Here is a 14246-nt window from a genome sequence, read left to right on the forward strand (position 1 = left end):
TTTAATATCTGCAGTTACAATCTGCCTCTCCAATATTTTTCACTTTGTATGCTGTAGAGTTGGAAAAAGTTCAAATATAAAGTTGAGACACAACAGGGATTGTTCCTCTCTCCATGGCAACCACTGCAACTACAAATATCTCCACTGACGACCATCTTATATTCAGAAATAGTTAAATGTATTAAAAAGGCCATTACTCATTCCCCCCTGACACTGTATCAGAATACATCCAGACAATTCGTGATGCGTTATCATGCATGGACGTTGGAACCATAAAGAGTCAGAGACAGTAAGATCCAGTTCACACCTGCTGTTAACATCTGGTTAACCCTGTATCTCTAGAAATTAGGCACATATTACATATTTGATGACCAATGCAAGAAATTTAAAGGTTGAAAATCTCCAGTTAGAAAATAGTAAAAATGGCTTATTGCAGTTTATTGGGGTTATTCCTGTTGAAAGTGTAAACGTTTCGCTGCTGCCACTATTCATCATAATTACGGTTATCTGGACCAGACATATGCAAAGCCACTCTTTCAATTCCTGCCTCACTATTCTCGTCTTGATTTCCCAAACTGGGTCAAGGGCTGGAACATCAGGAACAGAGAATCGAAAGCATGACCCCAAAATGCAGTAACCTCCTTCAAAATGTGTGATATTTGTTGTCCTTCTTAAGGATTGACTCACATGAGTAATCATTAAATTAAATCATAACTTCTAAGTCCGATGCCACTATCAGGTCAAAGAAATATTGACAGGGAGACCACAGAAACCATGCGTTCACCTTTTCATTTCAGTTGTGTGGAGCTGATAGTCTTAATTAGCTTTGTAGCACCTAATTTGGCAATGGTTTGAATGTTAAATGAAATGAAAACGAAGATTGTTATTGTCAACATTTTTATCGTGGTTTACCGTTACACCGGTAATCGTTTCATCCCTAACGGCCACTAGAGCTAGAGGACACCGCCACTATAAGTGTAAATATTAGTCGTAATTGCTGCTTACTTTAGACCACCATACACACGGTTTTAGCTGCGGAAGAAATGAGAAGGAGCAGATTAAATATACAAAATTAAGTTGAGAGACAAGTAGGTTAAAACAAACTTGTTGTACTCGTTCCACTAAAATAAGTTCCTTTCCGAGGCTATTTTGCCGAGGACAATTATAAATTCATGCCAATAAACCAGAGCACGTTTTCCTCCTATCCCAGAATGCTGTGCTCCTCTGCAGCGCTGTGGAGGAATGTCTATGACTATCTCCCTGTTAATGAAAGTTTAAATTAATCCTCTGATCCATATTTTAGTGTTAAGGCTTCATCTCTGCAGTATTCTTTATGAACAGAAACATACAGTGTTCACCAATGTGAATTAATTTGCACAGGGCTTAACATGTAAGGTACTTGTAGGTAGGAGTTTTTTTTTTCTTGTTGAAGATGCAAATGAAAGGTTGGGCATTGTATTGGTTTACTTCATTATACTACAAGCTTTAAAAAGCAAAGATAAAGGATGAAATAAAGAAAATGAAGAGGGAGTCTGACTGTCAGTATTTGGATTTGTTCGTCACAAGTGTCCTTCTCCAGGTTTCCATTCATAGAAACATTGTCGTCTCTCACTCTTTCTGCTCTTCTCGTTCCACCATTGGCTGCCCTGGGGGGGTGGATGCTGAGCTGAGAGGCTCTGATTGGCTGCAGGTTACGCAGGAGAACACACGGTGCACCAATGCCGGTTCCCCGTGGCACGGCATCACAGTGTGGTTATGTGGAGCGGAGGAGGCTTAAAGGAGAGCTTAATCTCAGTTCACACCATCACACTGCAACAACACCACCGACTAGATAAACGACCAGCACTGGTTTAACTGGTCCATCAACATACATTCACAGGGATGCTTTTTTCTTGCTTGATGCTTTTCTTCTGTTAATTTTAATTCGAATGTTTGAAAATAACTATGGTATGTGGTAAATACACGCAGAAGATCCATGCACACCCAAATACCAGCTCACAAGAACAAAAACCACATTACTGCTGTTTGACTAAGGAAATAAAATCCTAATCACAATTATTTTGGTGAATATTGAAATCCAGATTATTTAACACAATTAATCATTGGCTTTTGGAAAGATGTTGTGAACTTAAAAAATAGTAAAACACATCAACAGTGAAAACACCTTGAAATGTGGCATTTCTCATAATACTTTTCCCGTTTTAACTTTTTTAATTCCACTTAAAATAAATAATATAAAGAATATATTCAAATGTTTAAATAATAAACACAAAATAAGATCAAACGTTGAAGTGCACTTTTACAATCTTTGGAAAACAAGTTATAAATAAAATACAATCAAAAGCCGGTTCTGGCTAGAGTCATAATTTCAATATTTAAAATGAAAGAAAACAGTGTTAAAACGGACCTTGATACAAAAACACAATATGAATATATAATATCTCCTCATTGCGGTCAAGTCCAAATTTAGTCACATCTTGTGCAATAATAAAACATAAAATGTTATAATTTGCCAATAAAGTTAAGAAAAAACAAACAATGAAATGTGCTTCTTCTTCTATTATTAATGAGGTATGCTAAACAATTTTAATCTGAATATTTGTTGAACTTAACGCGTTTACAGTTTACAGAGATATATTTAGCTGTTATGAAACGGGTAGCTCAAATCAATCAATCTGATTGGTTCATAGACCTGATATACTGACCATATACAATGGCTATGATTCGATAATTATCATTCAGCGTCTTAGAAAAAACTTTAACAACTAACAAAACTGAGGGAAGCCGTTCATCTGCACACACACACCAGGATATGGAGCTGGTTTAAAATCGGCCAACTTTCCCTTTAAGTGTACGCTCTATGTTCAATATTTTCACCGCTTTACTTTACCAGACAGACTTTTACGACGGGGAACTGAAGCATTTGTTACGGCTCTCCTCGTGCGACCAGACTTTGACAAAAACTGTAATTTTATTTGCGGAACACAGGAGTTGATGTTGTACCACTGCTTTGATCAGTTAGTTGCCAGTCCTGTCGTGAGCTATTGCTTAAGTATTTGACTTCATTATTTCACTTTCTCTGCCCAAATCCCTTCAGTTAAAGGGGGTCAGCTTGGACATACAGAAGGAAGGAGATCAGGACGAATTAAATGTGAATTTAAGAATAAAATACTAGGGATGCCACTGCCGCAAATTGCCGCTGTTGATAATCTTCTCTCAGTGTTTTATTGATCAATCAAATTCCTTTTGAGTTATTTAATTGTTTGGTCAATAAAATGCAAAATTGCAAAGTAATTACTGTCCATTACTTTAGCATTTTTACAGCTTTTTGCACTTCTGGCTGAAATGCTTTTTGTTTTCTCTGGAATGACAAAAGTAAAGTTGAATCTAATCTAATGTCCATCCCAGATTGCCAGAGTCCACGATAACATCTTTGAATGTCTTGTTTTGTCAACTATAAACAGTCCAAGGCAAAAAAATATTTAGTTAATTCTCATATAAAACGGAGACAAGCAGAAAATCCTAAATATCTGGTATATTTGCCGAAAAATGACTTGAATATCAGAATAGTTGTTGATTAATTCGTTTAATGATTATTCAGTCGTATTCTCACCCCCAGGCCCACCTGGTTAAAACGCACCCGGGCGGCCGCTCTGACTGTTGATAACATTTGGAGTCAGAGATGGTCTTTAGCACAGTCTGGTCTTGCTTCTGTTCTCTCGTGTGGTGCGTTTAGTGTGCTACAAAAATTGTGCACGGGGGGCTTTTACAGGCTGCTCGCAGTGATAAAACTGGAGAGCTCTGAGTGTATGTGTTAGCAGATGACTCATGCATGAAGCCATGTTTTTTTTTGCTTTCTACAAGCTTATTCCTTTCTACAGAATTAGCCCGGTGTGGAGCAACAAGGTTGTCTCTATAGCAACACAGAAGTGAGTGACTGACAGTAAATGGTGTCGGTCGTCCTGTTGCCAAACCCGGACAACAGGCTCCCACTAAATTATTCTAAATATTGAACATTTTCTGTGCCAAGTGGAGGTGAGAGTGTGGATGTACTGGAATGCACACGGCGCTATTGATATGTCTTGTACCAGACATCCCTCCTGTTAAAACTAGAGAAGCCTTTTCTAGAAAGGAGGGAAAATCCTCTGGCTCTTTCCAATCCCACATATTTATTTTATCCCATTTTACAACATGTGGTTGAAAGACAAACATTAAATTGAGTGTGCTTCTAACAGCTGCGGTTATGTGAGCACAGTATTCTCAAGAGGGCATAACAGGATTACATAACACAGAGAGCGCCAGTAACCCTTGCATCAAAGCATTTACTGCTTCTCCTCCGCTAAGATGGCTTTCAATTGACTTTGATGAATACATTTGTCTCCTTAGTACACACACACACACACACACACACACACACACACACACACACGCAATGCAATGCATTATCTTCTATAAGATCATCATATTTTTGAAGTGTCGCTGTCCTGTGAACAACGTATCTCTGAAAAGTCAGAAGTGTAACAAATGGTGTCAGAAAAACAGCTGTTTTTTTTTAGCTTTGCAACGGTGTTTCCAGCTGATCCAAGAGGCATTTTTCTGTCTGTGTGTAGGCAGAGTTGTATGCATCTCAGAGCAGCAGGATGGTGTATGTGGGATTAGGTCAAAGTAAATTACTCTGTGTGTGTGTGTGTGTGTGTGTGTGTGTGTGTGTGTGTGTGTGTGTGTGTGTGTGTGTGTGTGTGTGTGTGTGTGTGTGTGTGTGTGTGTGTGTGTGTGTGTGTGTTCATTGTAATGACGGAACATATCACCCATTGTAACAGTGTGGCACAGAGGAATCAGTCTTTGGCTACACAGACGATATTTGTTAGTAGAATCAATTCATTGTTGGTTTTCTTCTTTTCATTGAATTTGTGGACTATAAGAAAAAAACACAGATTAGCACGACACGTATTCTTTAATATCAACACCTCCCTAGTGGAGACTCCGTAGAGATGTAGTTATTGATGTGAACATATTGACGTTCTCCATACAAACACTTCAACACGGCACGAAATACGTCAACATTAGAGCATGACTGTAGAACAAAAGTGGCTCTGTACAGATGTGTTGTCTCACCAGTGGGGGACTGTAACTACGTTTTTTTACTCAAATATTGTAAGTGCAAATAAGAGGTACTTATACTTTACTGGAGTATTTCTTCTCGTGACACTTTACACTTCTCCTCCACTACATCTCAGAGGGAAATATCTATTATCTGACAGCTGTAGGTACTTTATAAATTAAGATTTTCTTTTTTTGCACAAACCATGTACAGCTGATTACAACTAAAACGATTAGTAGATTCATTGATTAACTACTTTCATTGTTTTGTCTTTTTACATGTAGAAACATTTCATGGTTTCAGCTTCAAATGATCACATTAACGCTGTGAATGTGTCACTTTGAGCTCTGGGTATTTGTGACGCCTTTTCTCATTATATTCACTATTTTTTAAATTAAATTCAATTTTATTTATAGTATTAATTCATAACAAGAGTTATCTTCAGACACTTTACAGATAGAGCAGGTCTAGACCACACTCTATAGTTTACAAGGACCCAACAGTTCTAGTAGTCTCCTCCAGAGCAAGCAACAGTGCGACAGTGGCGAGGAAAAACTCCTTTTAGGAAGAAACCTCGGGCAGACCCAGACCCAGGCTCTTGGTAGGCGGAGTCCATCGGGCCATTTACACAAACCAATCAATCGGGCGATTAATGGAGAAAATAACCAACAGACAGATCCATAAACAAAATAATCATTAGTTAATAGTTTTAAAATGAGCTCCAGCTCAACCAAATCCAACAGTAGAATCCTGCTTTTACAATAACGCTGCGTAATAATCTAATGACAGAATTTATAATATTGTAACAGTCCCAGGGGACATTTTCATACTTTTAATACTTTACCTACATTTTCATGATTGAACTTATTACTCAAGGCACACTTTCCATGCAGGCCTTTTACTTGTAAGAGAGTCTTACATCTTCGGTAAAGATTAAAAACTAATCAGCGTGGTTATCCGGCAGCTGATGACCAGCAGATGTCAACAAAAAGTGTGTTTTGCCATCTCAGCACTTTTAACCAAAGTACACCTCTGGTTTTTTTTTGGGCATGCTGATGTAACCCTGTGCACTTCAAACAGCGAGGAAATGATGGAGCGACTTGTGACTGCCGACGTCACAGAGTGCTGCTGCACGCACTTGCGATGCCATGTTCCACTTAACGATGAAGTGCACAATGTTGGCTGCAGAGAGGCGTGTCTAATCTGTCATAAAATTAGAAAGAAAACCTCCACACAACCTGCAGTACATCTCTTGAGAGTTGTGTAGGCAGTGGGTCTACTATTTCAACAAGACGTGACAGCAACCGGAGAATTTAAGGTGACACACTGCAAGAACAATGAGGCCTTTTGAAATAGTTTTGTTGTGTCTCTGTTGTATTGTAGTCGGTTTCCAGATCAGCCTTCAGCCTCTGCTCAGCCTCCACAGATAGACTGGAGAAGTTGCATGTAATTGTTCCCTCTGAGGTTTTTGAGCAGACCCAGCGCTACTCTGCACAAAGCCTTAAGGCAGTATTATGTAACCTACCAGCTGGATCATTGGTGGATTGGGGAGAGCACATCATGCCCAGTCTCTGGAAGTTTCCTTTTTAACGTAATCATTTTTTTTTTTACACATTTTAACATGAATAGTAGTCTTTTCTGTGTCAGCAATGCATTAGTTGCCAAATCTTGAGCAGTTTAAGGCATTTTTTCCATTGCATGCTATGGCTTGACTTTACTCTTATCAACTCGATTTTGTTTTGTTTTTTGCTAAAGTTGTGGACAGAACCTGGTACCCCAGATTTTTTATTTTTTTAATGGCAGCCCGCAAAACTACGCTGTACACTAAATACACTACGTTGTACAACTGAGTGCAGACGTTCCTCTGTTTGGTTGCCAAAAGTGAGTCACATAACACTAGTCGTGTTTCCATTCAATTGTCAAGCTAATTTTGAAGGTCCCTTGGCATGAAAATTTCACTTAATGGGCTTTTTTTAATTTTAACATTAATATGTGTTCCCTTAGCATTTCTATGGTCCTCCAGTGGCTAGAAATGGTTATAGGTGTAAACTAAGCCCTGGGTATCCTGCTCTGCCTTTGTGAAAATGAAAGCTCAGATGGGCCGATACAGAATCTTGATCCTTATGAGGTCATAAAGGGCAAGGTTACCTCCCCTTTCTTTGCTTTTCCCGCCCAGAGAATTTGGCCCACCCACGAGAGAGAGCAACATCATGACTATCAAACAAGCAAAGTGGCAGTTGGTCAAGGCCACACCCCCAGCCTCCACCTTGTAGGATAAAGTCATTGTTGGTTATTGGTATTTTTTGGGGGGGATCATTTGAAATTTAAAATTAGTATTAGAATATCACCAGCCTTGACCTGAACACATCCACTGTCCTGCCCCTCGGCCTGTCCTCTGTGCCGCAGACATGTTGGTTAAAAACAGCCCGGAGTCAAACATTTCCTCTGTAATTGACTCATTTATCATACCAGAGATTCTACATAGATATGTAGCATACCACAGTCACAAGATTTCCTTCAAGGCTGTCAAAAGTCAAATGTTTTAGTGTGTAAAAGAAATGTCATATTCTAGCCTCAACGTGCTGACTTGATCCTTTCCCAACCATCTGTTTCAACAGCGTATTAAATTGCTTAGAGGTCAAAAGTTGCTCGTTGATTGTGAACCGCTCTCTGCTTACTGGAAGTAAACAGCTGTTGTGAAACATCTCCTAAATAAATGTAACCTTGCCCTGGTAATGCTTAACAAACTTAAATTCAATTTAAAATGCTTACTTTGTGAATAAAATCATATACATTTTCAAGCAGTTTATGCAATCTTTTCAGTATTTTAAGAGTCTGGTTTTCATGCTCAGCATAGGAAAGAATCAGCCGGTTGCTCTGCTTCCGGTTTAGCTGCTTTCAGATTTCTGACATGTCATGACATAGCTGCATCATATGCTTAAGCTAGGCTAGCCAGGCTATTTCTGGAAACACCAGTATTCATTCTAAAAGATGCATCACTGAATATTTGGTCTATCTTTCTTCATCTGTTCTCAAATGTTCTGTAGCTAGCAACCGAGAGCAAGCTGTACCCAGCATGGCGTTCAGCAGTGTAACAAGTGTTAGGGGTCCCCTCAAAATACACTACACAGTGTGTCCATGTGCTAATCTTTCATCTTCTAAAATGTGAGTATTTGCAGGTATAAAAATTGTAAATTGGTCTTGGACTGACAAAACAAGCACGTTTTTCTGCATTTTGAATTTTTCTCTCTTTAAGAATAAAAAATTATAACATTACTGGTAAAAATGTTGGCGAGACGAATCGATATTAAAGATAATCTTTAGTTGCAGTCCCTACTTAAAAGAGTAAAATGTTTTAATTTAATGACCCCGCTGCTTCCCTCTAGCATCACACACAGGGCAGACTTAACATAACAGTTCAATAAAGTAATCAGTATGTTGTCAATTTTGCCACCTAAAATCCAATTAGAATTTAATTAACTAAGAGATAGTGGCATTTTTATCTACAGAGCTACTGATTTGGTAGTCTATATCCACGACGTTGCACTTCCGGGACTGCGCCGGTGCCGCCAAAAATTCCGCCGGATATCTTTCTTTTTGGCCGGATGTCGGGTACCTTCCTCTTCCTTTGTTGTGATTTTAAACTCCGGTGGATTCATGAGGACCATGGTTAACTGCTCCTCCGATCTCTGCAGGGTGAATCCAGACAGCTAGCTAGACTATCTGTCCAAGACCCTCCTTCTGGAAGAGGGTCTGGCAAGGTGAGACTATTGATTTGATAAAATAGTGAGCAGATATGATGTAATTTATGACCTCTTTATTGTTCCTTATCGTAGCTGTCAGGCAGAAACCTTTTATCTTTATATTTCTTTTTTTTTCTTCATAAATTGATGCTATTGGTTAACCTTTATTTTATGTCCGTCTAAATAGCTCAATAAAATGTTTTCAAATAGACCTTATTCACTTCCTGAAAACACCACAGTTTTGGACATATATGTTTTCAGCCGACAGTGATGTTAAACAGCCTTATCTAAATACACAATAAGGCCAAAAATGGGTTAAATTCCAGTTAAACTTAAACACACATTCTTTACCGGGATAAAATCCATCACTTTTGTGTGGCTGCTTTAGGCTAATCATGCTCTTCTCTCCACCTATTCAGCAGCTTTGAAATACATTTTTCAAGGTCGGTCAGGTAGAGGATCCTGGACTGTAACAAGGGCTGAACTGCTTTGCATTCAGCTCCACAAACATGTGACTCATCATTTGAATTAATGGGCACCTTGTGTGAACAGAGACAGCCTGGCTCTATGGAGTGGAAAAGCGTGTACAGAAGTGTCGATCCATAAAGCTGTAAGAGGGAAAGGAGGACACTGCACACTTTTGAAGGTCATTGCACTTCCAAAAATGGGGCCTCTCCAGAGCTGAAATTAATTAAGGCGCCTGTTTTAGAGACTTCAATGAGAGCCATTGCTGGAAAGACGGATGACTCTCACTTAGAGCCCAACCGATATATCGGCGGGCCGATATTATCGGCTGATATTAAGCATTTCCCGAACTATTGGTATCTGCATTTATAATGCCGCATAAAAAATTAGCGGCCAAAATCAAATAAAAACGGACGGTCAACCGTGTCATGAGTGTTGGCGTTGCATTGTTTGTCCACCAGAGGGCGCTCTACAACGTCCTGTTGGCATCACTATTTTTTTTATTGTGTTTTTGTTCAAAGGGTTTTAAGTTTCATATCTTAAGTTTGTAGTTTTATACATTTTATTTCTCAGAACTAAAATATTTTGATGTTCCTCTGTTTTGTTGTGACAATAAAACAAATTATCATATTATTTACTGAGAACTTATAAAATATACAATATAACTAATGTTAGGGAAATCTGTTTATGTGTTGTTAAGCGTTTCTTGATTATTATTTTTTAAATATCTATTGGCCAATATATCGCAATATTAGATTTTTAAATAAACCAAAAGAAAAAACTGAACTTTCACCTAGGAAACCCATGTTTGTGTCCCGGTAGTAGGCTACTAGTTAAGGGAACTGGTGTTTTAATCAACAATCTGTATTTGTTTGTAGTAATTTTCACTTCACGACAATTACCATTTGTCGCGCTAGCTAGTGGCTAGCTCAGACATGTTTTTAAAAACAGCAGGAAAGGGAGGTTTTTTGACGGCAAATGTTTTTTTATATTACGTAAAGAGAGTGTTGTGAGTTTCATACATATGGAGGTGGTTCATGGAAGCTGTACTTTTTTCTGTGCTGACAAAAAAACTAAATGTTTTAGTCAAAATACAAAGGTTTTGATTCCTTGTAGCAACTGGTGTAGCAAACTTAGAGCTTAGAGCATGAAAAGTAAACCCCACGAACACACTTCATTTTTTCCCAAAAGACAGATGAAAGGAAAGCTGAATGAGAGTTTGAGTTACAGAAGCTAGTTTATACGTCATGACTTCCTTTTTCTATACTTCAGTACACAGACACAGATTTTATGTTAAAAAATTTAAAAAGGAGTGTCTCTTTTTAAACTACAATATGTGTTGTGTGTCAAGCAGTATAACACTTTGTAGCACACGACAAGAGGGCTCTAGTTTCCTGTCTGTGTGGAGTTTGCATGTTCTCCCTGTATTTGCATGTTTTGCCTCCGGTGTTCTGCTTTCCTCCCACAGGAGAATCTAAAATTGTCGTGACTGTGTCTCTGCTGTCTCCCCAGTGCATGCTGGGATAGCCCTAAATCCCTAGTTAAAGGACGGATGTCAAATTATTGAACACCTTAATGTGCATCCACACAGCACAACTCCATTAAATTCTTTCAGATTTGATTTCTGATCTAAATTGATGCAACCAAACAACAGAAATCATCTTTTTTATTCGAAAAAATTCTTCTTTCTTGCGCCTTCATTACCCAAAATGCAATTTGACAGGCAACAGGTCAGTCAGAGATTCATGTGTGATTTATGCTAGTAGTGGCTAGCTTTTCTTTTAGCCACGGTGAACTGATGTAAAATCAAATGCAATTCTCACCTGACTACTATTATTACTATCATTTAACACTTTAATTAACAAATACAATTGCACTCGTCTAACATGAGGATGCTGTCTTTATCTTTATCTTGACGTCACAAGACAAACTGACATTGCAGCGGGCAAGGTCACATTTGTGCATATTGTTTACCATAATTGTTTTCATGGTTGTACATGTTGGAGGATGTAAATTAAATAATGCAAGCTCAACAATTGCCAGTGGTGGCGGAGGGCAGTTACTGAAACTGGCTTCTGTGGTAATCCCAGCGAGAAACTGTGATTAAAGGATTGCTCCTGCAACTAATTTCAAAGGCTTGGATAGACCAGAGCTATAGGAGAAAAAGAGGAGAAGATGTTTTTATGGATGACTGGCCTGAGAAAACTACGCCAAAACAAGGTTGAGGTGTTAAAACACCCAAAACATGTTGAAGATAATATAAAATATAAGCACTAGTCACTCTTAAAAGGCTGCCAGTACTGACTTTGTTTTGTACGCATTACCAGGCTGGCGTTTTCTAAGACAGTATGCCTCAAAGTCACAGAAACCCCCTTCTTTAACAAGGAGGCTGACAGAGCCTCAAGCAGCCTCAATTTTCAAAGGTGCTCTACAAAGCCATACAGTTACTTCCCAGAAGCCTCAAAGGATGCACATCTCCAGGGCATCAACTCTCCTGGCTTCATATTGCTCTGATTAAACAGTGAAAAGCAAGTGGACAGACAGATGGCATTTTGAAACCAGGACTTTCAAAATATTCAATGTTAAACACTCTCTCTGTGCCGGAGAGTATGTTGACTTTCATTTTAAGCTTCGTCTGCTCACAGTAATGCTTTTTCATTGGGGAGAAGCAGCTTTTCCCAAGAGTGGTGTCAGTCTGAAGCTTTTTTTTATGTACACTGAATGTGATGATAGCCGTACGCTTTGTCTTTGAAACTAGTTCAGCTCAAAAAAAGAGGTCACTTGATTCTGAGACAGTACATGAGGGACTTCCGCGGTTGGTCTGATTTGTCTGCTGTGGATTGACAAAAATCTTCTAACATTTGCTCAATTCAGATAAAGTCCAATTTGAGCTCTGGATTGCAACTTTACTTTAGATACACATCTCTCTATGACATGCTCTACGAAGCATCTGCTGGGTCTGCTCTGGCCGTGACCTTTGATTTTCTAATTAAAGCAGAAAACGGGAACTTATTGTCAGACAAACTGAAGATTCTGCTCCATGTATTAAGCGTCATCCTGCTGGTTGAAGGCTAATGGACCTCTTTTATTAAGTGAAAAGCTTGAGGCGCCATTCTTTGAACCACTATATGAGACAACGTCGAGACCATTGTTGCATGTCAATCCCTCGGACTCTTTCTACCCCATTTAATTTGGTCGGGTAATGTTGCGTTTTATTGCCGTGGGTCTTTGTGTCACGTTGTCCATCCTGATCACCACAGGAGAACATATTCTAGGAAATCAGTAGCCTATGTGAAAGATTTATTGTATTAAATTACTTCTTTTTGTTGATACATAAACATTAGAGCCCAACCGATAAAGGATTTTTAAGGCCGATACCAATACGAATATTATGTTATTTAAAAATCTGCGATATATCGGTCAATATTATAATTTTTTTAAATCCAGAAACGCGTAACAAAACATAAACAGATTTCCCTAAGATTAGTTATTTGTAATTATTCATGAGTTATCGCTAAAATAATATGATAAGAGAGAACAGAAGAGAGGAGCATCAAAATATATTAAAGTTCTGATAAATAAAACGTATAAAAATGCAAACATTGGATATAAAAGTTAAAGTTCTTAGAACAAAAAACATTAACAAAAAATCAGTGTTGCCAACAGGACGTTGTAGAGCGTCCTCTGGTGGAAAAACTATGCATCACCAATGCTCATAACATGGATGACAGTCCGTTTTTATTTTTTAAATATTCACTTATCAGAATAATTATACATATATAATTTTTTTTAAATCAGCCATTATAAATGCCAATCTCGATAGATCGGGAAATGCCTTATATCGGCCGATTATATCGTCCCGCCGATATATCAGTCGGGCTCTAATAAACATCAAACTGGTTAGAAAGTTGTCTGTCCATCTAACAGCCAGACTACAGAATGTTTTATTGAATGTGTAAAAGGTTAAATTTGACCATGCATGGCAGCTGGATTCTCTTTCCAACGCCAACACTCAGAGATTTCTTCTGCAAGTCTGTCTGGCCAAGAGCCCATTCAAGCCCATTTCCAATTTCTCAAAATTGAGGCACCAATCACAAATGTTGAGGCGGGCTTTACACGATGACGATAGCGCTGTTACATTGAAGCAAATTTTGTACATAACAAAGATGGCTGCCGCCGTGGGGCATCTGGAACATAACCTGTTTGAATTAGCTATCGCGCCTGTTTTAGGCAATTTGAACGTTTCCTTTTTGTTAAAAACAGAACAAAGAACAACAATCAAAGCATTCATATCTAGAAAAAAGGATTCGGCATAAAGTCAGATATATCAGCGTAGGCCATCTCCTTCATCGCTCTGATTGGTTTAAGGTCTATCCAACTGCACCCAGAGGCATTTGAGCGGCGTCCGTTGTTGAATGAACCTTTCTCAGACCCACTGTCAGTTACAACTGAGAAGAGTCTGGTGTCAACTAGGCTACATGGTTGCTAGACAAATGACTGAAAGAGTTAATTGATCAACAACATAGTTGCAGAGTAATATCCTGTTTATCGACTAAATATTTCAGCTCAAAAGTCGACAAAATTCCCCTGAAAGTCAGCTTAATTAGGTCCAACTGCTGCTTTGATGTCATCTTACATTTTAATTTACAATGTTTAAATCAAAACATAAGTGTGTCTTTATGTGCAAAGACATCAATAAGTCTTTTGAACAATTAATAAAGAAAACTAATGATTATAATCCCTAGCCTCAAATAAAGGCAAATAAAAAATGGGAGACAAGAAACATCCATGTCACATCTTTACAGTGTGTGGTTAATCCTTTATTACATCCGTCACCAGCAGCTCCTCTAACACCACCTACTCTCGTGTGTGTGTGTGTGTGTGTGTGTGTGTGTGTGTGTGTGTGTGTGTGTGTGTGTGTGTGTGTGTGTGTGTGT

The 14246-nt window shown here is 38.5% G+C and overlaps 1 protein-coding gene and 1 long non-coding RNA gene across 2 annotated transcripts in view; one reads left to right on the forward strand and one right to left on the reverse strand.

The window, feature by feature from the left end:
• ppm1e (protein phosphatase, Mg2+/Mn2+ dependent, 1E) overlaps positions 1-14246 on the reverse strand; it is a 30811-nt gene that overhangs the window by 10073 nt on the left and 6492 nt on the right. The window lies entirely within an intron of this gene.
• The window catches only part of LOC117955772, a 17804-nt gene continuing 16424 nt past the window's right edge, over positions 12867-14246 (forward strand). Inside the window, exon 1 of the long non-coding RNA XR_004659126.1 lies at positions 12867-12877. This is a non-coding gene — a long non-coding RNA (uncharacterized LOC117955772). The remainder of the gene's footprint in view (positions 12878-14246) is intronic.

This window comes from Etheostoma cragini, chromosome 13 (assembly GCF_013103735.1).
Source record: "Etheostoma cragini isolate CJK2018 chromosome 13, CSU_Ecrag_1.0, whole genome shotgun sequence".
NCBI lineage: Eukaryota > Metazoa > Chordata > Actinopteri > Perciformes > Percidae > Etheostoma > Etheostoma cragini.